The 27,845-nt window shown below is 37.2% G+C and overlaps 1 protein-coding gene across 3 annotated transcripts in view; it reads right to left on the bottom strand.

The window, feature by feature from the left end:
* Positions 1 to 15,969, bottom strand: part of KPNA1 (karyopherin subunit alpha 1) — a 70,078-nt gene extending 54,109 nt beyond the window's left edge. The window contains exons 1-2 of one of the 3 annotated variants that reach the window (XM_027060989.2): positions 15,777 to 15,969; positions 287 to 439 (exon numbers count right to left, since the gene is read on the bottom strand). The gene's annotated coding sequence lies outside the window, so the exon portion shown is untranslated. Of the gene's footprint in view, positions 1 to 286; positions 440 to 15,776 lie in introns of those variants that run through there. The other 2 variants (XM_027060990.2, XM_053220930.1) reach the window with 2 other exon arrangements.
* Positions 15,970 to 27,845: the final 11,876 nt, after the last annotated feature.

The following is a 27,845-nucleotide window of genomic DNA, read 5'->3' on the forward strand; positions in this document are numbered from 1 at the left end:
AAAGCCAATTAGACTTCAATAACTGGAAGCCTACACTCAACATGGAGCTGGAAGGGCACATAATTTAGGAAAAGCAATGTCAGGAATACACACACATGCACATATACAGAAAGAAAGAATAAATGATAAAACAAATGGAGTAAAAGATAAAATGTGGAATGTGGATGAAGGGTAAAAAGGAGATTTTTATACACTTCTTGAAATTTTCAAATTATTGCAAACATTTTTTTAATATAAAAAAATCTAACAGGGAAGGAATATTCATACAAAACTACTATTCACTTACTTCTGTTTATTAAAGTGACTTAAGAAGCAAGTCCAGAGAAGAGGGCTAGCCTTGAAGCTCTCTTTTCAAATTTACTTCTTAGTACGGCAACGTAGAAAAAATACTAAACTTCTGTGAGCCTCGGTTTCCTTATGTGCACAATGGGGATATTACCTTATAAGGTGAAGAGAAAAAAAGATGAAAGCATACTCCCGCTGTCTGGCCCATATATAGCTCACACCTGATATTTGTGTAATGAAGAAATGCCTATAAATAGTTCCAAAGGTTCAAAAAAAGATCTCTTCTGACTAAAGTGATGAGGGATAGCTTCATAGAGAAGATGGTGTTTCAGTTAGGCTGTAAAGGATAGATAGGATTTCAGCAGTTGAAGTTAAAAGAGAAAGACGCACAAAACAGAAGAGTACAAAGAAAAAGCACAGATGTTAGAAAGCACAACTGATGAAGAATATCAAGAAGTCCTATTTGATTAGAGCAACTGCTCTGCAAAAGTAAACAGACATGAGAAATGCCAGCACCTCTCTGTTTTTTCTTTCTTTTTCTGTTAAATGGTGGCATCTGAGAACTCACAAATGATTTCAACACTCAAACTAATAATTTCTATCATCCTTAGAGTGCACTTGTGCCTTACAAATTATAAAAAGGCTTGGGGCAGCTCAGTTGGTTGGGTGTCCGACTCTTGATTTCAGCTCAGGTCATGATCTCACAGTTTGTAAGTTTAAGCCTCGCTTCAGGCTATGTGCTGGCAGTGCACAAGCAGGCGCCTGCAATGCCAGCACAGAGCCTGCTTGGGATTCTCTCTCTCTCTGCCCCTCCCCAACTTGTGCACGCACACGTGCTCTCTCGCTCTCTCTCAAAATAAATAAATTTTAAATAAATAAATAGCTCACATTTTTAAAAAAATGAACACTACGAAAGGGCATAAACAGAAAAATGGAAATGTACTTCCTCTTAAAGGTAACCACCATCAGGTTCTCTGCATATCCTTTCAAAAACTGGTTATACACACATCCTTCTGGTTTTTATTGTACATGGATGGGGAAATTATACACTCAGTTCTGCACTTCTGCTTCAACTCTGGACAACTTTCCATTTCAATGCCTATAAATTATTTTTAATAAAGTAATTTTTATACAATAACTAGACACTAAACATTAACGACAATTAGGTTTGTCTCCAATTTCTTATCACAAATAATGCTTTAACCAATATTCTCCTTCATGTATTTGCACACATTCAGTTATATCCATTAATGAATTCTAAACAGTGTAACCCAAAGGTCTAAAGCACGTGCATTTAAAATTCTGAGAGTCAAAGTACTCTCTAAAATGCTGAACCAATGTACACGAGCATGTAGGAGGAAGTTGCCCACCACCATCATTAAACTCAAAACTGGTTCAAACTTTTCTGTATTTGACAATATCATATGTGAAAAAATGCTTTTCATGAGAACTATTTTCATAATATTACTAAGATACTATCTATGCTATTTTTCACTTTCACTCATAAGTTTTTCAGAAGCTTTATGACATGATGACATCATTACTCTGACGCTTAATAGAGTGTGTACTGTGTATTTCTGTGTTCCAAATATTTCATTCGGGGCACCTGATTGGCTTAGTCAGTTAAGCATCCAACTCTTGGTTTCAACTCGGGTCATGATCTCACGGTTCATGAGGTCAGGCCCCATATGGAGCTATGAGCTGATGGCGCAGAGCCTGCTTGGGATTCTCTTCTCTCTCTCTGCCCCTTCCCCTCTCTCTCTCTCTCTCTCTCTCTCTCAAAATAAATAAGTAAACATTAAAAAACACTTTACATAAAATTTGTTTTGATTTCTAATATAATAAATATTAACAGATATAAAACAATAACATCAACAAAAGTTCTTTGGAGTCCTCAATAAGAACGTAAAGAAGTTCCCAGGCCAAAAAAGTAGTAACTCTTAGTCCAATCTTTTCTTTCTTTAAAAAAAGTCATTGGATATTTAGATAACATTCTAACTGTAAGTTAAAGAAACTCAACATCTTTACAATACTGTCTTCTTGGTGAAGAATTAAATACGTATTTACAAGATACCAGGATGGCTCAGCTGGTTAAGCATCTGATTCTTGGTTTCAGCTCAGGTCATGATCTCACGGTTCATGGGATCTAGCCCTGCATTGGATCTGCACTAAGAGCACAGAGCCTGTTTGGGATTCTCTCCCTCCCTCCCTCTCTGCTCCTGGATGGCTCTCACACATGCATGCATGCTCTCTACCCCTCTATCCCTCTCAAAATAAACATTTTTTAAAAAGCCAGGTTTACTGAGGTATGATTTATAATTTACATTCAGTAAAACTTAACATTTAAGTAAACACAAAGAGAGAACATTTCCTTTACTACAAGAAGTTCTGTCAGGTCTCTTTCTAGTAAATCCACTCCCTTCTCAACCCAAGGCACTCAATGATTTATTTTCTATCCTTATAGTTTTGCATTTTCCAGAATGTAAAATGATTGGAACCACCCAGTATGTAGCCTTTTGAATGTGGCTTCTTTCAGTCAGTATTAACTAATTTGAGATTCATCAATTTTGTTGCATCTATCAATAATTCATTCCTTTTATTGCTGAATTGTATTCCACTGTATTCCACATTTGATCTATTTGCCAACTGATAGACATGTGGGTTGTTCTCAGTTTTTGGTAATTATGAATAAGCTACTATAAATATTCACATATGGTTTTTGTGTGAACAAATATTGTCATTTTTCTTGGGTAAAAAACTAGGAATGACACTGCTGGGTCATATGATAAGAGTATGTTTAACTTCAGAAGATTGTCAAACTGTTTTCCAAAGTGGCTATAGCATCATGCATTCCTACCAGCAATCTATTAGCTCCAGCTGTGTTGCAGTATGGTTTTGAGATATCTTGAAAAATGACATCTAAGCACCTACCACCCATTCATATCTATTTTACTTGTTTCTAAAACTTGAAATGTGTGTTGAATTTTTATGACTTTTTGGCAGTTATTAAAATGGTCAAGTTTATCTATCTCAACCTATTAAGTATGGTGAGATATTAATAGATTTCTTAATATTGAATGATTGCTTCTTGGAATACACACACTTGGTCATGGTGTATCACCCTTTTAAACTCTATGTTAATATTTTCTTTAAAATTTTCACACCCTTTTGGGGTGCCTGGGTGGCTCAGTCAGTTGAGCATCTGACTTTGGCTCAGGTCTTGATCTTGTGGTCTGTGGATTCGAGTCTCACATCTCTGTGCTAACAGTTCAGAGCCTGGAGCCTGCTTTGGATTCTATGTCTCCCTCTCTCTCTGCCCCTCCCCTGCTTGTATTCTCTCTCTCTCTCTCTCTTTCTCTCTCTCAAAAATAACAAACATTTAAAAAAACTTCAAAAACATTTCTACACCACAGATCAAAACCACAGTGAGTTATTATCCAACATCTGTCAGAAATAGACAAGAAATAACAAGTGTTGGAGAGGATGTGGAGAAAAAGGTGAAAATGCAAACTGGTGTAACCACTGTAGAAAAGAGTATGGAGGTTCCTCAAAATATCAAAAACAGAATCACCAAATGATCCAGTAATTCCACAACTGGGTATTTACCCAAAGAAAACGAAAACACTCATTCCAAAAGATATGTGCAACCCTACGTTCACTGCAACATTGTTTACAACAGCCAAGGTATGAAAGGAAGCTAAGTGTCCACTGATAGACAATAAACCAATAGATAAAGACGTGGTGTATATATACACAGTGGAATGTTACTCAGCCAACCAAAAAAAAAAAAAAAAAAAAAAAGAGAGCGAGAGAGATCTTGCCACTTGCAACAAGATGGATAGACCTAGAGATTATGGTAAGTGAAATAACTCAAAGACAAATACCCTATGATTTCACTTATATGTAGAATCTAAAAAACAAAACAAAAAGCAAAACCAACCCATAAATACAAACTGGTGGTTTCCCAGAGGGGATGGAGGAGTGAGAGGATGGATAAAAGAGATGAAGGGGAGTGGGAGATACAGAATTCCAGTTATGGAATAAGTCACAGGGATGGAAGGAAGGGAAAGAAGTCACTAGGGAATATAGTTAACGGTACTGTAACATTGTCGTATGGTGACATATAGTAGCTACACTTGTGGTGAGTATTGCATAGGTATAGAGTTGTGGAATGACTATGTTGTATATTTGAATGTAATGTAACATTGTATTAACTACAACTTCAATTAAAGAAACAAACAAACAAAAAAAACCCATATGGGGCGCCTGGGTGGCTCAGTTGGTTAAGCATCAGACTTCAGCTCAGGTCAGGATCTTGCAGTTCGTGGGTTAGAGCACTAGGTCGGACCCTGCCAACAGCTCAGAGTCTGAAGTCTGCTTCAGATTTTGTGTCTCCCTCTTCCTCTGCCCCTCCCCCGCTCTGTCCCTCCCTCCCTCTCTCAAAAATAAACATTAAAAAAAACATAAAAGAAAAATTTGTATGCCACTATACATAAATGAGATTATTTAATATAATATCTTCCTCTCCTCCTTTTTGTGGGGTACAGAGATATATCTGCCACATTGAGAATTTTGAAAAAACACATGGGTATGATTCCAATTAAATGACGTTCTACAACAGACAAAACTATGTAAACAGTTAAAAGATAAGTGGTTGCCAAAGGTTTTCAGGGTGGAAGGAACGAACAGCAGAGCAGAAAGGATTTTTAGGGCAGTGAAACTATTATGTATGATACTTTACTGGATTATGTGCATACCAGCAACGATATATTTGTCAAAACTCCAAAGAATGTACAACACAAAGAATGAATGCAAACTTAATGTAAACTATGGACTTTGGATAATGATGTATCAGTGTTAGTTTCATTACAACAAATGTACCACTCTAATGCGAATGTTAATGGTGGGGAAGGTAGTGGGGTACATGGGAACTCTACTTTCCATTCAATTTTGTTATGAACCTAAAACTACTCTAAAAAAAAGTCTATATTAAAATAAAAAATCTTAAATATTTCTACATCCCTACTGATAACTGAGATTGGTTGGTTCGCCCTCCTTATGGAGAAAAGAGGGAATTACATCTGCCATGTGGGAGAGCTTTTTGAAAAACAGGCACCTCAGCTGTACTTCCAAAGAATTTGATTAATAAGTCTGAAGCACAGTATGGTCTCTGGTGTTTAGTTTTTTCCTTTAAAGATTTCCAAGTAAATTCTGATACGCCTCTGCAACTGAAAAACATTATAGTGAAGCAAAAGCTTTACTGGAAAACAATGCAAAATACAGTTGAAACTTAAGCTTACATTGGATTGAAAGGAACTTTGATAACAAAGAAATGAAACAAAATCTATACAGGATTATAAGATGAATAACAAAGTAATAGTATGAACAACTTTGCTAACCCTAAGCAATTATTTTTAGTGTATTATCACCTACACAATTAATTTAAAAAACCTAAGTTACTGTCAATAATTTTTCAAAATACTCTCTCAGGAACCAGGAGCCTTAACAATTAAAGCCATCGTGCCTAATTTTCCATGGTTTCTAAGGAAATAAAGCCAAGAAAGCAACAAAATTAAAAACCAGATGCAAAACTGGTGGTAAAACAGAATGCACTCTACTCTTCCAAAATGAAATCTTCCACTTTTTCCTTCATGTCCATTTAGTTAATTATCAAATTTTCCTTATTATTCTATCCCAAGTGTTTGATTTTATCTACCCCTGTCCACTCTCAACTGCCACCAGTCTGGTCCAGGTCCTTGTCATCCTAATATCCACATAACTGAAAAAACTCTAACCCACCCTTCCTTAACCTTGGGACTCCGCTGTTCTTCAATTCATCCTTCATACAGCTCTCTGATTAACCTCAACACCTTTTTCGCTGTATTACCTCAAGCTTAAGGACCCAGAGTGAGTCTTTGGCATATCTCAGATCAAATTTGAACTTCTTTGTCCTACAAGATCTCTTGACCTTGATTCACTCAATATTCTTTTCATCCTATACCAATGTTTACCCAACATACTGACTGTACGTCTTTTTATATTTTATTATATTCAAGATGACATGTATTTACTGTTCTGAGTCAATCCACCCAGTCAGTAAATCCCAACACACTAAAAACTCTAAATATTTAACATTCACAATATTCTTTGTGAAACACCATAAATTACTAATACAGTTAATCATATAAACTAAGCATAATTTAATTAGAAAACATGACATGCTTTTAATATAAAAAAAAAAACCAAAACCACAAAGTATGATTACATAATAGGTTATGGATTTATAAATTTAAGCATAAATGAATTAAGTATAAAAAACCTTTCAGTTCATTTGTAAATACTACTCCTTTCTTACCAACTTCTAATCAAGTGGTAGCAGGCCCCTTTAAAATATTTTAATAAAAATTAGAGAAGAAAAATAAAACTGAAAATATTCTACTCATTTTTTTCCTGTAAAATGATTCAAAGAGTTCCTTTATTTTAGTGACAACATTCTAGTGTTCAGTGGGGGCAAAGCCTGGAAAACACAGCCCTAAGCCACTCCTGTGAAAAGTCAATGCTGTAGACATAATTCATAGGTGCTCATCTCTGGTTCCATCTTATAGCTTTAACCCCATTAATCTAAATAGAAATCTCTATTTTCTCTCATGTCCCAGCTTCAAATTTTCTTCCACTGAGAAGTTGACTATAACCTTTGACCCTGAATTCTGACTTCACCTTCCAGTATCTACAGATTCCCAACTTGCAATGTTCACCAAAGACATTCTCAATATCCAAACATTTAAAGGAAAATATTTACTAAGGATATTTAGAAATCCATACCCTAGGATTCAGTAATTCTACTTTTGGAATACACCCAAATGAAATAAAATTAGCAGTATGTGTAAGACTGTTCACTGCATTGTGATTGTTACAATGAAAAATTGTAAACCTAAAACTTCCAAACTGAGGGCTTGGTTATGGAAATGATAATAATATTCTGAGAAATGAGAAAAACAACACTAACATGGGAAAAATCTGGCCAATAACGTATGAAAAATCTGGATGCTGAGAAACAAAAACCCAACTTATTTTCTATATTTTTAAAGTGGAATACAAATACTTTAAGAGCAAATTAATATTTTTCTATACCTTCCAAATTTTCTACAGTAAGCAACTGTACTATTTATACAATAAGAAAACTTTCAAAAACTAGAACTGAAAGCATGTATTTACTACAGTGAAGCTTCCTAGCCTACCTAAAACCCTGAAATTTCTTTACTTTTGGCAAGAATTTTGTCATCTCAGTGTTCTGTTATTTCATCAAAGTTCTGATCGAATACTTTAGATCTTTAAGAAAAACTACCTCTTCCCTTATTTATTTGTAGCTGGATTTTTTTAGATAAATCTTTCCCAAAAATTGGTGTAGAGTTCCTTCATGTTAAAAAAAAACTTTACAAACTTGCCTTAATCCAATTCATATTCATTACTGAACTTATTAGTTCTGTAATATATCTATCACATGTGCACTTATGAGGGTTTTCACATTTCAAATTAAGAAGCAGCACATATAGGATGTACCTTTCTTCCCAAAACATATTAACAACTAAAGATCAGAAATTATAATTTTTTTTAAGATTTTATTTTTAAGTATAATCTCTACACTGAACATGGGACTCAATCCCACAACCCCGAGATCGGGTTGCAAGCTCCACCAACCGAGCCACCCAATCGCCCCTCAGAAATTTTCTTTTTAAAAATCAATTTTTGGGGCCCCTGGGTGGCTCAGTCAGTCAAGCATCCCACTTCAGCTCAGGTCATGATCTCGCAGTCTGTAAGTTCAAGCCCCACATCAGACTGTGTGCTAACAGCTTAGAGCCTGGAGCCTGCTTCGTTCAGATTCTGTGTCTCACTGGCACTCTCTGCCACTCCCCCACTCACACTTTGTCTCTCAAAAATGAATAAATGTTAAAAAAAAAATTAAAATGTAATTTTAGAGGTGCCAGGTGGCTCAGTCAGTTAAGCATCCAACTTTGGCTCAGGTCAAGATCTCACAGTTCACAAGTCTGAGCCCTATGTCAGGCTCTGTGCTGACAGCTCAAGAGCCTGGAGCCTGCTTTGGATTCTGTGTCTCCCTCTCTGCCCCTCCCCCACTCACACTCTGTCTCTTTCAAAAATGAACATTAAAAATAATAATAATAATAAATAAAATTTAGGGGCACCTGGGTGGCTCAGTCGGTTAAGCATCCGACTTTGGCTCAGGTCATGATCTCAACGGTCGGTGAGTTCGGGGCCCCACGTCGGGCTCTGTGCTGATAGCTCAGAGCCCGGAGCCTGCTTCAGATTCTGTGTCTCCCTCTCTCTCTGACCCTCCCCCATTAATGCTCTGTCTCTCTCTGTCTCAAAAATAAATAAACATTAAATAAATAAATAAGTAAATAAAATTTAATTTTAAATTAAAAATATTTTAAATGTATACTAAGCATAGCACTGAGCATACAGCAGTCCCTCAAATGTTGTGGAAAGAATGAACAGATCAGAAAATAAAGAGTTTAGGAAATAATATAATATTGTGTGTCAACTATACTCAAATAGAAAAAGTTTATATAAAGAAATAAAATGGCAAATCTGGTAGATTAATCGATGCTAAAATTATTAACATTTTTTTAAAGGAATGAACCACGGGATAGAAAAAAACAGAATCACAGATGAGATGTCAAAACCTTGTTAGAAGCTGTAAAACAAATGGTTAAATGATATTTTATTAGCAAAGTGGAGAACTCTAAAGCCTAAACACCTGCAGAAAAGCTGATTCGCACTGCCCACAAGCAGGAGGCTTCACAGGCATCTTTGAAGGTAGACAGGAATGGGACTAAAACCTAGAAGGTTAGCTGAAAATCTACAGTCATCACAGCCAGATTTCCTCCCCCACTGTTTAGAGCCAGCAACCATCCCTTCCCCAACCCTACAGTTCTTGAGAGGATTGCTCTGCAGAAACCAAACTAAAGACTCTAAGTACAGGTGCCATACAGAAAACAGGATTACATGAAAACAATGAACAGTGAGAACCCCAGCTATTTTTTAAGATGAATTCTCAAAACATAGCAGCCAGGTATATATATCCTCCAGGCAAGAGGCTGGAAGTTCTCTTTCTGGATCCAGGAAACTGATGAGACCATGAGAAAGGACCTACAAGTGTCCCCTCCTCCCATAAGTGGCCACCTTCAACATGCCACACCTACAGAGTTTTCAATTCCATTTTTGGCACTTCACTCTTAAATATGAATGGGCAAACCCTGTAAGATGAAGGCTGGGGAAAGCCTCTATACAGAAAAGACAACAATAGAAACAAAAAAAGGAACTTAAAGAAACAGCAAATGGGAGTGGGAGGGAGAAAACTTAAAAACTATTATCTTCAGAAGGATTATAGTGTCTGTGAATCAATATAAAGATACTATAGCAGGAGCACCTGGGTGGCTCAACCGGTTAAGCATCCAACTTTGGCTCAGGTCATGATCTCACAGTTTGTGAGACTGAGCCCTGCATCAGGCTCTCTGCTGTCAGTATGGAGACCCTTTGGGTCCTCTGTCCCTCTCTTTCTCTGCCTCTACCCTGCTTGTGCTCTCACTCTCAAAATTAAATAAACATTAAAAAAAATTTTAAGATACTGGAAGAATGAGCTCTAAGAAACTTAAAATGTGGACAGAAATTAAAAACTCAATAGAAAGGTTGGAAGATAATACTGAGGAAATTTCTTAAGAAGCAGAACAAAAAGACTAAGTAATGGAAAATAAGAAGGAAAAGAAAATTAAAAGAACAGCCTAAGAGTTCCAATACCCAAATACAAATTCCAAGAGAGAACAAAAAAAATTGAGGAGGAAGGGATTATCAAAGAAACAAGGCATCAAATTTAGAACACCCATTCAATGAGAGACACTATAGGCAAAATTAACAGAAAGATGACAGGCTTAGAGAAGATATTTTCCAAGCCTAAAAGGAACAGACCATTCAAATCTAACCTCCACAAGGAACCTCTGCAAACCAAAAAGACAGTAACCCAAAGGAAAGAGAAACAAAGGACAAAATAGACAATTTTCAAAAGGGAAAACTTGAACGGATCCAAAAGATGCTCAAACTCATTAGTAATCAGAGAATGTAAACTGAAATAGTGAGATGCCACTTTATATCCATTGCTGGCAAATATTACAAAGTTGAATAGAAACAAGTACTGACAGGGGTGCCTGGGTGGCGCTGTCGGTTAAGCGTCCGACTTCAGCCAGGTCACGATCTCGCGGTCCGTGAGTTTGAGCCCCACGTCAGGCTCTGGGCTGATGGCTCAGAGCCTGGAGCCTGTTTCCGATTCTGTGTCTCCCTCTCTCTCTGCCCCTCCCCCGTTCATGCTCTGTCTCTCTCTGTCCCAAAAATAAATAAACGTTGAAAAAAAAAATTAAAAAAAAAAAAAAACAAGTACTGACAAAGATGTGGGCAAACAAGAACCCTCCTATACTTCTACTAGGCACATAAACTAGCTCTCCTATTCTATAACCCAGGAATCCCACTCTTGTGTGTATATCCCAGAGAACTTCTCACACAGGTCCACAATAATGTACAAGAGTATATTTACCATGGTGTATTTGTGATGCCAGAAAGGCAACTCAGGTGGGAAAGAAAAATAAAATGTGCCAGATGTGTATTATGGAATTACATCACACACAATTATATGTACAGACAACAAAACAGAAAAGTCTCTAAAACAATGCTGAATAAAAAAAAGTAAGAAACAGGACAAGGTCTATAACACAATAAACTAAATATGTACACACACACCACTACATATTTCACAATTATTCAATGATTCATATATAATCAAGGAATATATCAATCACAATGCAGTGAATGCCTACTGAAAACGGTAATGGGGAAACAGGGCTCAAAAATCAAAGAAAAACTTAAAGGATCTTGTATGGTTTGCTGACAGTGTGTCAAGAACTGGGAAGCATAATTAACTTGAAAACTATTTTTACCTAAAGTCCAGAAAATAATTTTAAAAAATTCTCCAGAACTAAATGACATGAAGCATTCATGCTTGTAAGCTTTCATTAAGTGCCCTTAAATTAAAAAAACAATGGGGCGCTTGGGTGGCTCAGTCGGTTAAGCGTCCGACTTTGGCTCAGGTCACGATCTCACCCCGCATTGGGCTCTGGGCTGATGGCTCAGAGCCTGGAGCCTGCTTCTGATTCTGTGTCTCCCTCTCTCTCTGCCCCTCCCCCGTTCATGCTCTGTCTCTCTCTGTCTCAAAAATAAATAAACGTTAAAAAAAATTAAAAAGCAAAACAACTTATTTAGGCACATTATCATGGAATTTCAGGGGTTAAAAATAATATTCTGGGGTGCCTGGGTGGCTCACTTGGTTCATGGGAAGGTCACATACAAACAAAGAAGACTCAGAATGGTTTTGGACTTCAACAGCAGCAATGGAACACAAGAAAACAACAAGCTATGACTTTAAAATTTTTTAAGCCTACAATTTTATACCCAGCCAAATTACTGATGAAATGTTAAGATAGACTAGAGATCTATTTCAATTATGCACAATCTCAGAAAGTTTTTACTTCCCAGGTACTCTTTCTCAGGAGGCTAAAAAAAATAGGAGAAACACGAGACCCAAAACAGGAAAGAGGCAAAGAGAATTTTAAGAGTGATGTAAAGATAAGTTCCAGGATAACAGGTGGCAAGTAGGCCTAGAAAGTAACCAGTCCAGATTGCATTAAAGAGACAGAGTTCTAAAACAACTATTTCAGGAAATAAAGAGAGGAAAAAAAAGTATTAACTCCTGGAAAAACACAAATAGGTTAACAGAAGAAATGACATCATAATAGTACATGGTTCAGTTGTGAATATTTACATAGTTATTGTAAACACTCTGAATATTGACTTAATAAAGGACTATGATAATTATACTGAGATATTGGGAGGGAGAGGCTGTGTGTGTGTGTATGGAAGAAAGTCCATAAATAATGCCTGAAATTGCTATATCATGAAAAAGCAATAGAAACAACTTATTAATAAATGAGAGTAAACAGCTTAAAAAAAAAAAGGTAGCCTCTAATAGTACAGAGGCTAGGACAGGGGACAATTGTTTTTCACATATTATTCTAGTTAAAAAATTGTATTTTTAATGGCAATAAAGGAAGGAACTTGAACAGTCTTCCTTCAGCCTTTAGTGAAGTAGATCTTCACAGTATCATTTCATGATGCTAAACCAACTAAATCTAGTTTATTCTGCTTGGAAGACTGAACTGCAAACCAAGAAAAAACCAAGTTTCAATGGTTGGTGTGAACATAGTACAAATAGCCCTGTTTGAATTCCAGCTCCATCATGTACTCCATGAAGTAGGACAAGTTACCTAACCACCCTATACATGTTACCACCTCTTCAAAGTGGTTTTGCAAGGATAATTAAGTGAAAACAATTAATGTAGTACTTGATCAATCAATAGATGTTAGTCCCTCCTGTTTGTCTTTGTTTCCTAGCTACAAGCCCCCATTCTGACCCCAAGCTGCCTTGTTGGTCAGAATACAGAGACTCATGGACAACTCAGCAAATATCCCTCCTCATGCTGGAAAATCAATCACGATGAGTAAGCAGACTTATCTTTGTATATGAAGGGCAGCATTATTCTTGTTATGTGAAGAAGATTATCCCCATTATCCACATTCTGGATTATTGCCTGCTTTCAAGAACTGCCCCAATTAATCTACTATACTAGGTCAGAAACATTTTATCACTTAGATCTGTATTTGGTTGGGTTGTAACATCTTTAAAAAAAACAAACAAACCAGAACTGCACGTTCCATTAGTCTTCATCCCTGCTCTTTCACTGCAGGGCCTCAAAATTTTCTAATGCAGGCCCTATCTGGCCCCCCGTTGGCCTGGGGCCACCTCCTGCTTACTGCAGCAAGAACGGAGTGAAATCAGCCCCAATCAGCTAATTGAATTGTTTACCATTTCCAATGTTTTCTTCCATTATTATGGCTGAATTCATAATACCTGCATAGTACAGCGATCTTAAAACAAAGACTTTGAGTAATAGGGAATTACCTTCATCACTAGGTCAGTCACCTTTATTTGCATGGCCCAAAATCTTAATTGATTTTATGCAAAGTATTCATACATATTTCTAAAAACCATCTGACAGACTTCAAAACATAAACATCATAAATCATCAAGACAATCGCTAATTTAGCAAACATTGTGTTAAAACACTCGTGATAAGAAGGGTAAGCTATAATCCCTAATCTCAAATGAAAGGGAAAAGGTAGAAACTAAATTGAGAGCAACAAAGAACAAAGAAAATAGTCCAGGAAACAACTGAGAGAAATTCCAAACTATCTGATATAGTTTATAACATGGCTGAGGCTAAGGAAAATTACAAAAGTTGGACACAGCTCTGAACTCCCACCCCACTCCCAATAGCCAAAGTGTGAAGAGCAACAGGATAAACAGGATGGCTTACAAAAGACAAAGGATCTAATAAAAACAGTCATTTGTTTAAAAAAAAAAAAAAAAGCCTACCACTGGGCTCTTAAAAAGAATTTGTCTCTAAGGTATCTACCTCATAAGGCCCAATAAATAAATTAGCAATGAAGATTTTTTTCATGTTGTCTTTTCTTATGTACCAATTGTAGATAAAAGTCAAAGTCCATAACATTAAATCACAGTTCTCTGAAGAGGGCCTAAAGTAACAAAATGCAAGTATACTGACTTCAGGTGAGGTGTTTACTTCTGTCATTTGGTTTTAGGTTTTTATATGTTTTGTTTCTCTACTAGACTGTAAACTCAAGGCTCATGTCTAATTCCATTTAAACTTCTTTTGCTATTTACTAGAGTACGTTACAATTTCTACTCAGTTATAATGACTGATAAAATGCCAAGCAGTTAACACTTGTATTCACTCTATGTCAGTCTTCCCCTCCACACTATCAATTCCATGGGGGTAGTAACAGCGTTTTGGCTGTGTCTGTATCCCTAGTCTGAAGGCATACAATCACTCATTAAGTATATACTGAATGAATGGATTAAGCAATAATTTTTAAAAAACACACGCATATACAACCAAGAGGTATGTAAGGAGGGGAGAAATAATTCTTAAAATGGCAGTGATCTTGGGTTTTCAGGCTGTTTCCAAAAAGAGCTAGATGACCTTAGGTAAGTTACTTAACTTCTCTGACTTTCAAAGCTTTTATCTGTAGAATGGAAAAAATTAACATCTACTTCAGAGTTACTGTAAGCATTAAATGTTTTACCATACCTAAAGTACTCGGCAAAATACCTGGAAAGGAGTTCAAATGTTCATTCCTTCTCGCACATCCTCCATCTTATAATCAAGTATACAGAGTGGCCCCCCCAAGAATAAATGATTTCAGTGAAAATGCAATATACTTCACTATCATTTGCCTTCGAAAAGTTAAAATTGCATCTTAACAATCTTTAAGGGGAAATAACTTCTGGATCCGTTCCAAAATATTACAAATACAAGAACAAGTTAATCTCGAGAATGAGCCTGGAAGCAAAAGAGGGTAAAATCACTTACTCATCTACTGCTGAGAAACAGAGGTTTTGAAGGAACTGTTTCTTAAAAGAAAAAAGGATGAAAAAGTAATATTTATTTTAGCATGTTTTAGAAAAAAAGCACTTCAAATTTGTTCACTTGGCATTTAAACCTTAAAAATCAGTGATTTTGAAATCTTTCCCTTAAAAGTGAAACATAAAATACTTTCATTCAAACCTAAAACATTCCTTCAAGACTTCCTTGACTCCAGTCATCCTTCAGTTTTTCTCCTCCCATTTTGTGCTTCATCGAATACTTCGCTGTTTCCCTCGCATCACCAGTTACACACGCTGTGTGCAGACTAAGTTCTGTCATTCCTATAATTACCACACCCCGGTCAGCCGATTCAGGCCCATGTTGTTATGACATCTGTAAACTGCAGACGTCCGTCTCCACCCCCGCCCCCCCCCCCCCAACCACCGGCTCCAGCACGGGCTGTAACTTGTGAATTCCCGAGACGGGATTTCTACCCGCGCCCCCTGCTCCCTCCTGCCTCAAATCCCAGCACCCGGCGCTGCCCACCCCCGCCCCCCGCTCGCACGGGGCCGCGGCGCAGGCTCAGCGCTCGCCTCCCTTCAGCCCCACTGCCTCGGCGCCCCGCAGTCCCCGGCGCCGCTTCCAGCCCCGCCGCCGCCCCGCCCTGCCTCGCCACGACCGGCGTTCCCGAAGGCGATCACACCAGCGATCCCCACCCCCACCCTCCCCTCCGCCGGCCGCGCGGCCGTTAGGACCGCCGGGCCGTGACGCATGGACGCGCCGCGAGCGCCCGGGCCCAGGAACCCAAGCTCGAGCCCGTCCGGCGCCCGCCCTCGCCCCGGGGCCTCTCCCGGGTCCCGCCGAGGACTACCGGATCCGCCGGCGGGAGGGGGAGGGGCCGAGGCCGCGGGGCCCCACACTCACCAGACTCAAGGCAACCGATCCCGGTGCCGATGCTGGGGTGAGCCGCTTGCTCGCTTGCCTGCCCGCCGTTCCTCTCCCGCGCACAAGCTCCAACAGCCGGCCAGCGCCGGTGCTCACCAGGCCCTCGCTCTCCGCCGCCGCGCAACCAGCAGCAAGACCCTGCTCAGCGGGCGTTCGCAGTGCGCCTGCGCGCGGGGGCCGACCCATGCGCCTGCGCACTCCCCTCCGCTGCCCTGATGCAGAGGCTGCCGGGAGACGTAGTCTTCCAGCCGTCTTTCTCTGCAAGCCCTAGAGGTTAGCGGGAACCAATGAAGAGTCCAGGATTTGGGAGGTTTCGCTGAGGAGGAGGGTAGTAGGCAAAGGCAAAGGTTGGAGAATCGTGGTGTAGGGACCATAGGACTGTACTTAGCTTGAATTGCAAAAGTATGTCTACAAACCTGTCTTCGTAGCTCTTCCAGGGCGGATGGATCCTTGCCTCACCTGTCCATAACCAGCCTCTAACATGGTTGGTACCTAGCACACGTTTATTGAACGAATCATGGAATGAATGAAGGCTGAGGGCGTATTACAAGTGTTAAAAGTCAGTGCCTGGTGGGTTGTCTGGGTGGCTCAGTCCGATAAGCGTCCAACTTCGGCTCAGGTCATGATCTGACGGTTCAGTTGGTGAGTCTGACAGCTCAGAACCTGGAGCCTGCTTCAGACTGTGTCTTTCTCATTCTCTGCCCCTTCCCTGCTCGCTCGCTCTCTCTCATAAATAAATAAACATTAAAAAAAAATTTAAGTCAGTGCCTCATGTCTAAGGCATTCACAGGCAACACGTGTGAGGAAACTTCTGGGTATTCCTTCCCCCGCCCCCTTCCCCTTTGCCTGATAATGTATGAGAAGTATCAAAAACAATTAAGAAATTGAATGAAGCATAAATAGTTGCTTCACTCTCAAGGGCTCGCAAATGAAAATTTGGGCAAATAATTGTTACTGTTAAATTTGACGGAATTCTTTTTGAGCAGTACCTTCAAAAGAAGAAGGACTGAAGCCAGCCAGCCAAGCAGAGGTCACAGAATAGAAAGTCTCACATGTGACATGCTTTATCAGATCAATTTAAAACACTGGCAGAGAAGCAGTGTGAAAGAGGTCTGGTAGCTCAATTCATTTATAAGTATGGAAGGGAGGACTACATTACATGAATCCTAGACTATGCAATGTTCATTTGTTCCGGATCTCTCCCTGCCACATCAGTATTCTCCACTGGTGAATGTTGTGTCTTCTAGAGTGAGTTGAGTTTGAGCAGGGGGATTGGGGAAAGGGAGGTTGTGGTAAGGGAGACACTTGGGGGCAAGTATACCCAACCATCATTAAACTGTGGAGAGATCAATTCATTCCAATCAGGAACTGAGACTATTCAGAGCTGGACTTAGTCCTTGTGAAAACTAGTTTCTTTCCAGTTCACTCTTACTCCTGATGAGGGCCTTTTGTCCTTGGCCCAGCTTCCTCAGCCCCATGAGACAGCTAAAAGCTCCACTCAGTTTTTCAGCCACTGCTTTCAGAATTAGCAATCACCTCAGGTGGAAACGTGATGGCAAATGTCAGTCTCACCTCTTGTGGCTTCCCTTTTCTTACAGATCTTGGACCCATAAATTCTCACTGCCATGGTATCTCCTCCATGCCTTAATGTTTTTGTGTTTTGTCCAGTGATTCTCAGTGGTGGGAGAATTTGTTAGACAACAGTAGGCCATTTCTGAAGCAAAATTCATATATATATATATATATATATATATATATATATATATATATATATATAATGTTACTTTTACAAAAATGTTATCATACCACGCAATGTGTTTTATTAGTGAATATCTCTCTGACTTCATCTTTTTGTAGTTTGAGACATTTTTAAATTGTATAACAATAGGGTTTTTCTTTTTTACAAACAATGCTGCTATGAAAATTTTTGCACACATCTTCGTGTGTGTAGGGAAACTGCTAGATCCTAGGATATTGCATCTTTAACCTCACTAACTGTGATGGAAGAAGTCTAAGATGGCCCCCTGATCTTTGCCCCCTGGTGTTGCCGTATTACTCTCTACCCGTCAAGTGTGGGTGAGATCTGTGACTTAATTTTAATATCCAATAGAATATGGCAAAGATAATTGGATGTTAGTCCCATGATTACATTTCACTATATAAGTCTCTATCTTAGCAAACTGGGGCTAGACATGCTCTTGTGGGGCTTGAAGAAGTGAGCTGTCATGCTGTGAACTGCCTAAGGAGAGAGCCATGTGGCAAGGATCTAATGGCTTCTAGGACCTAAGTGCCTCCAGCTGACAGCCCAAAAGCAGCCAGGGCCCTCAGTCCTACAACCATGAAGAAATAAATTCTACCAACAACCTTAGAGACCTTAGAAGTGACTCTTCCCCAGTCAAGCCTCCAGATGAGAAGACACCCTGACTTATACCTTGATTACAGCTTTGTGAGACCCTGAGCCAGCAAACCAGCTAAGCCTAGACTCCTGGGCCACAGGAACTGTGAATATGCTTTACTGGTAATTAGTTACACAGAAATAGAAAACTAATACACTAAATATTGCTAGATGATTTCACAAGTGATTGTACCAATTTATACTCACAAGCAGTATATAAGTTTCTCTTCTAGATATCCTTGCTACCATTTGAAAATATCTGGCTTTCTTTTTCTCAATCTTATAGGTGTGAAAATAAATAATAATATAATTATACTCATATGTTATCACTTTAACATAAAAACATGAAAAATAGGTATTTACTTGAAATTATATATTCTGTTATATTTCTTTTCTGTTGCATAAATGCTATTACTTAAAATAGCAACAGTACTAGTCAAAAGTGGTAATTCGTAATAGGAGGACTAATGATAGTTAAGTAAATAATATGTGGAAGAAAAATATAACAATATTTTTAACATAATATTTTTATGTTCTTTTCTGTCCTTGGGTGCAAGAAATTATTTTAACTCTTTTAACTACTTCTTGCATATTTAAATTTTGTCAGCTGTATTATTGTATATTCTCTTTTTTTTTAAAGAACTTGTTTTTTTTTTCAGGTATAGAATTTAGTGATTCATCACTTACTTATCACCCAGTGCTCATCCCAACAAGTGTCCTCCTTAATGCCCCTTGCCCATTTAGCCCATTCCTCCACCAAAACCCCTCCGGCAACTCTCAGTTTGTTCTCTGTATTTAAGAGTCTCTTATGGTTTGTGTCCCTCCCTGTTTTCATATTATTTTTGCTTCCCTTCCTTTATGTTCATCTGTTTTGTATCTTAAATTCCACATGAGTGAAGTCATATGATATTTATCTTTCTCTGACTTATTTCGCTTAGAATAACACACTCTAGTTTCATCCACATTGTTGCAAATGGCAAGACTTCATTCTTTTTTATCGCCGAGTAATTTGGGCTCTTTCCACAATTTGGCTGTTGTCGATAGCACTGCTATAAACATTGGGGTGCATGTGCCCCTTCAAAACAGCACCCCTGTATCCTTTGGATAAATACCTAGTAGTACAATTGCTGGGTCATAGGGTAGTTCTATTTCTAATCTTTTGAGGAACCTCTCTACTGTTTTCCAGAGTGGCTGCTCCAGTTTGCATTCCCACCAGCAGTGCAAAAGGGTTCCTCCTTCTTCACATCCTCACCAACATCAGTTGTTGCCTGAGTTGTTAATTTTAGCCATTCTGACAGGTATGCAGTAGTATCTCATTGTGGTTTTGATTTGTATTTCCCTGATGATGGGTGATGTTGAGCATTTTTTCATGTGTCTGTTAGCCATCTGGATGTCTTCTTTGGAAGTGTCTGTCCATGTCTTTTGCCCATTTCTTCACTGGATTATTTGTTTTTTGGGTGTTGAGTTTGATAAGTTCTTTATAGATTTTGAATACTAACCCTTTACCTGATATTTCATTTGCAAATATCTTCTCCCATTCTGTCAGTTGCCTTTTAGTTTTGCTAATTGTTTCCTTCGCTGTGCAGAAGCTTTTTATCTTGATGAGGTCCCAATAGTTCATTTTTCCTTTTGTTTCTCTTGTCTCCAGAGATATGTCAAGTAAGAAGTGGCCAAGGTCAAAGAGGTTGTTGCCTGTTTTTTCCTCTAGGATTTTGATGGCTTCTTGTCTTACATTCAGGTGTTTCATCCATTTAGAGTTTATTTTTGTGTATGGTGTAAGAAAGTGGTCCATTCTTCTGCATGTTGCTGTCCAATTTTTCCAACACCATTTGCTGAAGAGACTATCTTTTTTCCATTGGATAGTCTTTCCTGCTTTGTCAAAGATTAGTTGGCCATATGCTTGTGAGTCAATTTCTGGGTTCTCTATTCTGTTCCACTGATCTGTGTGTCTATTTTTGTACCAGTACCATACTGTCTTGATGATTACAGCTTTGTAATACAGCGAGAAGTCTGGAATTGTGGTGTCTCCAGCTTTGGTTTTTGTTTTCAGGATTGCTTTGACTATTCGGGATCTTTTCTGGTTCCATACAGATTTTAGGATTGTTTGTTCTAGCTCTGTGAAGAATGCTGGTGTTATTTTGATAGAGATTGCATTAAATGTACAGATTGCTTTGGGTAGGATCGACATTTTAACAATAGTTGTTCTTCCAATCCATGAGCATGGAATGTTTTTCCACCTTTTTGGGTGTCTTCAATTTCTTTCATAAGCTTTCTATAGCTTTCAGTGTATAGATTTTTTTACCTCTTTGGTTAGGTTTATTGCTAGGTATTTTATGCAATTTTATGCAATTGTAAATAGGATAGATTCCTTGATTTCTCTTTATGCTGTTTCAATATTGGTGTATAGACATGCAACCTATTTCTGTACATTGATTTTATATCCTGCGACTTTGCTGAATTCATGGATGAGTTCTAGCAGTTTTTTTTGGTGGAGTCTTTTGGGTTTTCCAAATAGAGTATCATGTGATCTACTATTGTATATTCTTAAGAAACATAAATGTAAGAGTTTTTTTTAAGGAGAATGTAAATACAGTAGGACTAATTAAACAGATACTACCTATATTAAATTTAAAAATAACAATGGTATGTTTCTTTGTTCTATGATACAGTGGAAATTTTTTCATTCATTGTTTCCTTTTCCATTACTATTTATCTGAATTGCCTGGAGTCTTTAGGTCTTTCTTTCTTTTTTACATAATAGCTAAAGTGAATACATATTCTATCAAAAAGTGAGCACAGAATACTTAGAATTTTATTTACGAGCACAGCACATTTCTAAATTTATAGGGATTCATTTCCAGCTCTCCAAAGTATCTACCTGCTTTGTATCTATGGACTTGATTTGGTAAGCCAGATGTTTGTCAATCAGGGTGTTTGCATGTATAAATTAACCATGTGAGCTCTCCATATCTAAAATCCTCATCATTTAAAAAACACTCTGAAGCACACTGTATGTCATCATAAGTTAAACTTCTCTTCTCCAGGGAAAATGGCTTTAGAGCACAGAAGTAATTTAAACTTGTGAAAATTGAAGTTAGCTTCCAAGTAAGTTTACAATTTTAGTAAAGAAATTCAGAAAGTTCTGTTTAACTTGGTTGCCTTTGGTGGGGGGGGACTTCTTAAAAAGTTCTGAAACAGTTTTATTTCCAGAAAATTCATCTTTTTTTTTTTAATCTGTTGGAGTTTTTGACTCAACCTAGTATAACACTGAATAACTCAGGTGCAGTTGGTTCATCTTTTTCTAGATTCCTTATGGCCTCTTCAAGATTATCACACTTAGAGAACCAGCATGTTTATTTCTGTTTCACTGTAGTCCTTTCCATTCTCATCCTCAACATATTTCCAAATTGGAACAGGACATTCTTCTTGTTCCACACTATGAAAATATGATTTTATGGCAGGCCAGGATTTTAACATCTTTTCTAATGGCTAACAATAATAATAGTCATCTTTTTTTTAATAATGTGGTTTTATTTATTTATCTATCTTTTTAGTAACCTCTATGACCAATGTGGGGCTTGAATTCATGACCTTGAGATTGAGACTCATACTCTACCAATTGAGCCAGCAAGGTACCCTCAATGATAGTCATCTTGTGCCTACAAGATGTTTCATGTTTAAGGTAGCTAACTCCTTCCATTTCTATAAAGCCAAAAATTTAATTAAATGCTTCTGCATATTTTGAGGAAACTGAAATGAGCAAACACTTCTATTATTAAAACCTCCATATCACAGGTGAGTAAACCACACCTTTTTTTAGTATTGTTATGTATAAGGTGTTTAGCAAATGAGATTGTTTCATTTTCTTTGGTAAGTAGTGTGGAGACTGAATAGAATTTGTCCAAATTAACATTTTCACTGAAAGCAGATAAATGAGCCAAGACTACTTTGTCTTTGGACAAGATATAACACCCTTTGTTATGTTTATGGTTTCATTTAAAAATCTTAATAAACATTAAGAAGCCAATTTGAAACTCCATTTTTCAGGTTAAACTGGCTAAATGGCTAGAGGAGAGTTTTTGTTTTTTGTTTTTTTTTTAAATCAGGAAATGTAACCTTTTTTAGTTCCATAGAGCAGTAGAAAGTACAATACAATAATGCACATTGGTTCATGTGATACGCCCAAGCTAATTCAGCAGCTGCTATTTTCAGTTGAGCAGTGGTATCTTTGAGAAACTAAAAAACTTTTGATTTTGAAGTACTTGTCTGTCTTATCCCAGACTTGTAAGATTCAGTCTCCGTATGTGCTTTCAAATCCTCTTCTCTACCATAGCCAATCCAAAAGTCTTTCTGCATATTGTGCAGTATGCTCTGTTTTTGTTATTTACCTTCCTAATCCAGTTATATATTGTCTTCCATTGGTCATTAATATTACATAGTTGTTTATCTTTCTTATGCAGTGATGCCTGGATCATGTTGTTGTTGGTGTTATAATCATTCTCATTTCATTATCTCTGCTCTTATAAAATATGGTCACCACATTCACAATATTAAAAAAAATCAACTTGTAAAAGGCACAGCGGTTAATCCACAGGCAAAGCCAAAGGTGTACTGTTAATGCTTATGATTATAATGCACTTAAACTGCACATTTAAGTCATATTCCTCAGAACAATGCAACAATGGATGATAATTATTGTGAACTGCAAACCATGGTTACTAATATTAATGGGCAGGGGAAAAAACACTGATAGTGATTACAGACGTCAAAGAATCTGCTATATCTATTTGACATGAAGCATGATTGCTTTCAGCTCCTATTTTCTGGGCTGTCATATGGATAGGTTTTGTAATTTTCCCCCAACCTTCCACACCCATCAAAGACCAGGATGTTTTGTGTGTCCTAGGAGGGTTTCCCCAGGATGTGGGAATTTCAGTGCCAAAACCTGGGAGATCAAGCAAATCAGGACAATTGGTCACTCTTCCCCACCTGTATGGGTGGCGAAATGAAATGAATCTACTCCATCTGGCCAATATACCCATTCCCCAACCTGATGTGAGTGCTGGCAGGTAACTCTCAACTGCCATCTTTGAAGAAGTGCAAGCCTAATAGGAGCCAGCTTGCTAGAAGGCTCCCGCTCCCACCCTCAAGGACAGACCTCGGCCAACAACTGGCATTACTTCAAAAAGCTAACTTTTGGGGCGCCTGAGTGGCTCCGTTGGTTAAGCATCTGACTCTTGATTTTGGCTCAGGTCATAAACTTGAGGTTCGTGAGATGGAGCCCCATGTTGAGCTCTGTGCTAACAGCCAGAGCCTGTTTGGGATTCTCTCTCTCCTTCTCTCTGTCCCTTCCCTGCTTGTTCTCTCTCTGTCATAATAAATAAACTTAAAAAAAGAAAAAAGCCAACTGCTGCTACAGTGTTCAGCTTACTCTAACGGTACAATTTTTTCCCTAGAGCTTTCCCTTGGAATTATATTGAAGCTAGTCTTCAGCTGAGACTATACTCTTGCTAGCTTTCCCCTGCCCTATGCTGTCTCCTTGATTCCCACATTCCCAAAAGCACTCCCCCAATAAGTCACTTCAACAAGAATCCCCACAAGATCCAAATTTATTATTCCACTTCCTTAACCAGTTGTCTAAGACCATTTGTTAAGATTGGTTTATTGTTTTCCCAATGATCCACAAGTTTACCTCTCTCATTCATATATATACACATATTCAAAGCTCTATACTGAGAAAAGTATGTATATAGTCACATGACACTCAGAAAATAAGAACTAATGAGCAAAAATGCAAGCATCAAATAGCCATTTGACTTCATATGGAAAATTGAATAAGAAATCAACAGTATTCTTTATCACCTGAATTATGACTTTTAAATGGTACTTAGCTTCTAATTGCAAATATCTGCTGGAAAATTTTATAAATGTACCATAAAAATATGGACACCATAAACCTGCAATGTGAAAAAGTATATCATAAATATTGCAGAATATATAATTTTTATAGTATATATAAAATATAAACTTGAGAGATATATTTATCTCATATATTTATAAATTTATTTGTATATATTTTATGTATATCATATATTTATATATTTTATATATTATTTATTTATAAATGTATTTGATATATATTTGTAAATGTATTATATATGTATATATATATGTGTATTTATATATATATATATATATATATATATATTCACTCAAGATACATATATTCTCAAATTTCCATATTGGTATAGGTCTGTTTTGCAGCTTTCTATTCTATTCAGTTGGTCTGTTTGTCCCTGCACCAGTAACACATCTTAATTACTGTAGTTGTATAGTAAGTCATGATATGCTGTAGGTCAAGTCACCTCCACTTTGTTTTTCTTCTTTAAAATTGCCTCAGCTCAGGGAGCGTGGGTGGCTCAGTCAGTTGGGCACCTGACTTCACCTCACGTCATGACCTCACCGTTCATGAGTTTGAGCCCCATGTCGGGCTCTGTGCTGACTGCTTTGGATTCTGTGTCTCCCTCTCTGCCCCTCACCCCCACTCACACTCCTGTTCTCAAAAATAAATAAACATTAAAAACAATTCTTTTAATTGCCTCAGCTCTTCATGGGTCTTTTTATTTAATATAAATTTTACAATTACTCCATCAATTTCTATGAAAAAAACTTTCATGATTTTGACTGAAATTTCATTGAATTGAAAAGATTTATTTTTAGAGTATAGAGATTTTTATTATATTAAGTCTCCCTTTCGATGACAATATAGTATATAGTTCCATTTATTTATAAGGTCTTCTTTAATGCCTTTCAAAACATGTTGTGATGTTTTTCATGAAGTTTTTATACATCTTTTGTTAAACTTATTTTTAGTTACTTTATTTTTTTGGTGTTGCTGTTATAATGGTAAAAAAAGTCATTACATTTATTGTTTCTCATGCATAAGAATGAAATTGATTTATGTATAGCTTCTATTTAGCACCTCACAGAATGCTTTTATTCATTTTAATAACTGTCTCCAGATTTTCTTGGATTTTCTTTTTTTTCTAGAGAGATTTTTAAGTTATCTCCAAACCTAACCTGGGGCTCAAACTCACAACCTCAGATCAAGAGCCACATGCTCCACTGACTAAGCTAGCAAGGCGCTCCTTTCTTGGATTTCCTATAGACAACCATATTTCCTTTGATTAATGACATTTTTATTTCTCCACCACTAGTCATGTTTTTCATTTGTTGTTTACTGTGTTTGACAGGAGTTCTAACTCATTGGAGAAGGTAAGTGGTGATAGAAATTGTCTATCTATGTCTAATGGTGGCATCCATTGTCTCATTCCTGATTTTGCAGGGAATTGTTCTAATGTTTTACTATGAAATATAATGCTCTAGGTTTTTTATGAATTGCTTATTAAGTGACTTATTTCTATACATTGAAATGAGCATACTCTTTTATATATTTATATGGCGAGTTACACTAGCAGATTTTCTTAAGTTAAATTATCCTTGAATTTCTGAAATAAACCCAACTTGACCATGATTTATTTATTTATACAGAACTGAACTATATTTGTTAATAGTTTCAGATTTGTGCTTTGTATCTGGATTTTTCATATCTATACTGGTTGTCTATTTTTGGTATCAAGGTTAAACTAGCCTTGAAAAATTTGTTGGAGAAAGTTCCCTCTTATTTCTCTAAAAAGTTCTCTAGAAGATTTTATACAAAATTGGAATTATCTGTTCTTTGAAGATTTGGTAGAACTCACTTAGTAAAATCATCTTAGCTTGTATTTGTTTACTTGGTAGGTAAAACTTCAATTGCTGATTCAATTTATTTAATAGATTTTAGAAAATTCAGGATTTCTAGTCTTCAATCAATTTTGATAGGTTATATTTTCAAGAGAAAATCTGTATTTTGTCTAAATTTTCAGCTTATTAGCACAAAATTGTTTCTGGCATTATCTTATTACCTTTAGATCTCTAATGTATTTTAGTTACATCCTCTTTTTATTCCTCAAATTCTTTATTTGTACCTTTTTTTTTTCCTTATCAATCTTACCAAAGATTTGCATATTTTTAAAATCTTTACAGGGGCAGCTGGGTGGCTCAGTCTGTTAAGCATCTGACTTCAGCGTAGGTCATGATCTCACGGTTTGTGAGTTCAAGCCCTGCATCGGGCTCTGTGCTGACAGCTCAAAGTCTGGAGCCTGCTTTGGATTCTGTGTCTCCTGCTCTCTCTACCCCTCCCCCACTCAGGCTCTGTCTTTCTCTCTCTCTCAAAAATAAATAAACATTTAAAAGAATTTTAATCTTTACAAAGAAATAGCTATTAGTTTATTCCCTCTGTTGTAATGTTTTTGCATCCATTTCATTATTTTCTGTTTTTATCCTTTCAAATTTATTCTGATTTTCTTAAGTTGGATGCTTAGCTGATTAATTTATACCTTTATTTTTTCTTAATATAAGCTTTAAGGTTATAGATAATTTAAGCACTATTTTAGCTTTATGTCGCAAGCTTACCCCCAGGCATACGAATGCTTCAGCCCTACTGCCCATGACCCAAACAGTCACTCTTTGACCATTCTTGATGCAGACTTGTGGTACAGTCCACCCTCAAGAGGACAGAACCAAGAAAGAGGTCGAGTTAGGCCCTGGAAATAGACTTGGAGCTGTTCAGTCAAGAAAGTTTGGGGTTCCAGGTACCTAGTGGGTGGTTTAGAAGTGAAGTATGAAGGCTTATAATTGATACATTCTCTTGACCCTATAGACTACTTATCTTGTAGATATGAGAACACATAGAAGCAGACCAGAGTGGGGCCCTCTCAAACCAGAGGTTCAGGGCAGGGCCTCTTTTGCCCATATCCAAAGACAGTACCATATGAGATAGGAAGCATGCTTCTTTCAAGAGGAAGAATACTGTCACAGCAATCAGACAAGAAAAAGAAATAAAAGGCATCCAGATTGGTAAGGAAGAAATATTAGATTCACTATTTGCAGATGACATGATACTATATATAGAAAACCCTACAGACTCCACTAAAAAACCATTAGAACTAATAAATCAATTCAGTAAGGTTGCAGGATACAAAATCAATATACAGAAATTCATTGCATTTCTATATACTAATAATGAAGTAGCAGAAAGAGAAAAAAGAAAACAATACCATTTACGATTATACCAAAAAGAATAAAATACCTAGGAATAAACAACCTAGGTGGTGAAAAACCTATACTTTGAAAACTATAAAACATTGGTGAAAGAAATTAAAGACAACACAAATGGAAAGATATTCCATGCTCATGGAGTGTAAGAGCAAACATTGTTAAAATATCCATACTATCCAAAGCAGTCTACACATTTAATGGAATCCCTACCAAAATACCAATAGCATTTTTCACAGAACTAGAATAAATAATCCTAAACTTATATGGAATGACATAAGATCCTGAATAGTCAAAGCAATCTTGGAAAAATACAAAACTGGAGGTATCACAATCCCAGATTTCAAGATATACTACAAAAGCTGTAGTAATCAAAACAGTATGGTAGTGACACAAGAATAGACACATAGATCAATGGGACAGAATGAGTTCAGAAATAAACCCACAACTATATGGTCAATTAATCTTCAACAAAGGAGGCAAGAATATACAATGGG

This window comes from Acinonyx jubatus, chromosome C2, assembly GCF_027475565.1.
Source record: "Acinonyx jubatus isolate Ajub_Pintada_27869175 chromosome C2, VMU_Ajub_asm_v1.0, whole genome shotgun sequence".
NCBI classification, from domain to species: Eukaryota; Metazoa; Chordata; class Mammalia; order Carnivora; family Felidae; genus Acinonyx; species Acinonyx jubatus.